Source organism: Anomalospiza imberbis, unplaced genomic scaffold (assembly GCF_031753505.1).
Source record: "Anomalospiza imberbis isolate Cuckoo-Finch-1a 21T00152 unplaced genomic scaffold, ASM3175350v1 scaffold_119, whole genome shotgun sequence".
NCBI classification, from domain to species: Eukaryota; Metazoa; Chordata; class Aves; order Passeriformes; family Viduidae; genus Anomalospiza; species Anomalospiza imberbis.
The window spans coordinates 182,501-185,000 of record NW_027099583.1 but is presented as its reverse complement, the minus strand read 5'-3'; the positions used below and the strand labels follow the sequence as shown (position 1 = coordinate 185,000).

Below are 2,500 nucleotides of genomic sequence, written 5' to 3'. Positions count from 1 at the left end.
CGGCGAGCCGGAGACGGCGAGAGCGTCCGACCGACCGAGAGCGCGCGAGACAGACGCGGAGGAGGAGGAGACCCCCGTCCCGGAGACGAGAACCGAAAGAAGGCAGCGCGGCAGAGACGGCCCCGAGGGGGAAGACCGGCCGGGCGGCGCGCGACGGCCTCGGCGGGGAGAGAGCGAGGAAAGCGACGGCGCCCTTGACGCCCCGAGACGGCGACGGAAGGGGGCGGGGGAAGGAGCGGCCTCGGGGGTCGCCCCCGCCCCCGGCCCCCCGCGCACCGCGCGCGGCGGCAGCGGCACGGTACCCGCGCACGGTACCCACCCGCAGACAGCCGCCCGCGCGGGGGGGAGGCCGGAGGCGAGGCCCGCGCCTCGCCTCCCCTCTCGCCCTCGTCCCTCGGCCCTCGGCGGGGCGCCTTCGGCGCCGTCTCACTCGCTCCGACTCCCCGGCCGCCGCCACCGCCAGGCGGTGCGGCCCCGGCGAGGACGAGCTCCGCCCCAGCGGCTCGCTCCGGGAGCGGGGAGCTACGGAGCGCTCCCCGAGTCTGCATTTAGGGGGACGAAGGCCCTCGCGCGGCAACCGCTGCCGCGGCCGACGGGCCTGCGAAGCGACCCCAGCCGCGCCGCCGGGGCGGCCCCCGGGCGGCGATTGATCGTCAAGCGACGCTCAGACAGGCGTAGCCCCGGGAGGAACCCGGGGCCGCAAGTGCGTTCGAAGTGTCGATGATCAATGTGTCCTGCAATTCACATTAATTCTCGCAGCTAGCTGCGTTCTTCATCGACGCACGAGCCGAGTGATCCACCGCTAAGAGTTGTCTGGCTTTCGGCACCGACCCCGCGCGCGCGGGGGGGCCGGGAGCCGCTCTCGCCCGGAGCGGCCCCCCTTTTTTTTCTCTGGCGCCGAGGCCCCGCGCGGGGCCTGGCTCCGACCGTACGAGCAACGCGGAAAACCCCGGAGGGGGCGCGTGCGAGAAGAACACGGGAGGAACCCCACGGAACGCTCCCAAGGCCGGCCGAGAGGCGGGGGGACCCGCGCCCCCGACCGCCTCCCCCCGCCCGGCGAGGGGAGGCGCCGCCTACGTGTGCCGTCCTTCGGAGGCGGCCCAGGCGCCCGGGCTCGGCCCGGCCCTCCGCGCGGAGGGCCGCGCGGCGCGCGCCGCGGGAGCGCGGTGGCCCGCCCGGCCTCGCCGGCGCGGCGCCACGCGCCGGCGCGCGGCCCTCGGACCCCGCGCGCGCGCTTGCCTCCCCCCTGGAACCGCCGCCGCGCCGGCTCTCGCGGAGCGCCGCCGCGCCCACGCGCGCGGCCGACTCTCTCTCCCCAGGGGCCTTGCTGCGCTCGAGACGCCACGCGACGACCGCCGCCCCGCCGCCGGGCGCCGCGCCCCCCCCCGCCGGACCGCTGCCCGCCGGGGGAAGGCGAGCGCCCGAGGGCTGCCCGAGGGCGGACCCGCCGCCGCGGCGGGCCGCACTTCCCGGGAACCGCCGTCCACCCGCACCGTCGGGGGCCCCCTTCCGCGAGCACGCGCCCGGCGGAAGGCGGTGCGGCGCTGAGCCGGGGGGCGACGCCCGCTCTCCTCGTTCGCCACCTGGAGAGCGGGCGCGGAAGCGCCCCCGCGGCCGCCCGCCACCCCTGCCCTCGGACCGCGCGCGGTCGCGAAGGGCCACGGGGAGGGTCCCGTGCCCGCGGGCGGCGGGAACACCGGCCGAGCGGCGCCGCCGCCGCTCGGCGCGGGGCCGCCCGCGCTCGCCGGCCTCCGACCGCGGAGGGACCGCCGAGCGCTCGCCCCGGGCGGGCGGGCGGACGGCCGGCCGGCGGCCGGCGCCGCCGGTGCGTTCGAGACGAAGGCCGCCGAGGGGAGAGAGGCACGGCCGCGCCAGGCGCGGCGCCGCCCGCGCGGGACGGCCGCGGCGGCCCAGAAGAGAGAGCGCGCGCGGCGGGCCCCGGCGGCCGCCGCCCCGCGGCTGAGGAAGGGCAGAGAGCGCGCGCCCTCTGCCGGCGCCGCCCGTTTCGAGCCCAGCGGGTCGGCCCCGCGGCCGACCGCGCGCGCCGCGGCCTCTCCGCCGAGGCCGGGCCGCGAAGAGGGGGGGGCAGGGCGCCCCTCCCCGGCGCGGCGCGACTACCCCCGCACGCGCGCGCGCGGCGGGGACGACCGCCGCGACGGCGGGCGCGACCGGTGGCCGCGGACACCACCGCAGGGGATCGGCGGGAGTAGCTCCCCACCCCTCAATGGAGCCGCAACGCCACCGCCCGCCACCCGCCGCCGCCGCCGCCGCCGCCGCCGCCGCCGCCGCGGCGGGGCGCGCCGAGCCGCCCGAGTCTTTAAACCGCCGCCCGGCTCGGCGGCCCCTTTTTCGGTCCTTCCCGCGGCGTTTGACGACGCCGAGGGGGAAGCCTGGGACCGCCGAGGCGCGGAGCGCTAGGTACCTGGCCCTGGGGCGAGGGAAACGACCTGCATGGCCCCGCCGGGGTGCCTCCCCCGCTGCCGCCCTCGGGGGAGCGTCC

General features: G+C 80.4%; 1 non-coding gene across 1 annotated transcript; it reads right to left on the bottom strand.

The window, feature by feature from the left end:
- Positions 1-658: 658 nt before the first annotated feature.
- LOC137465905 (5.8S ribosomal RNA) lies at positions 659-811 on the bottom strand. The gene has a single exon (XR_010994882.1). It is a non-coding gene; the product is annotated as a 5.8S ribosomal RNA (ribosomal RNA).
- Positions 812-2,500: the final 1,689 nt, after the last annotated feature.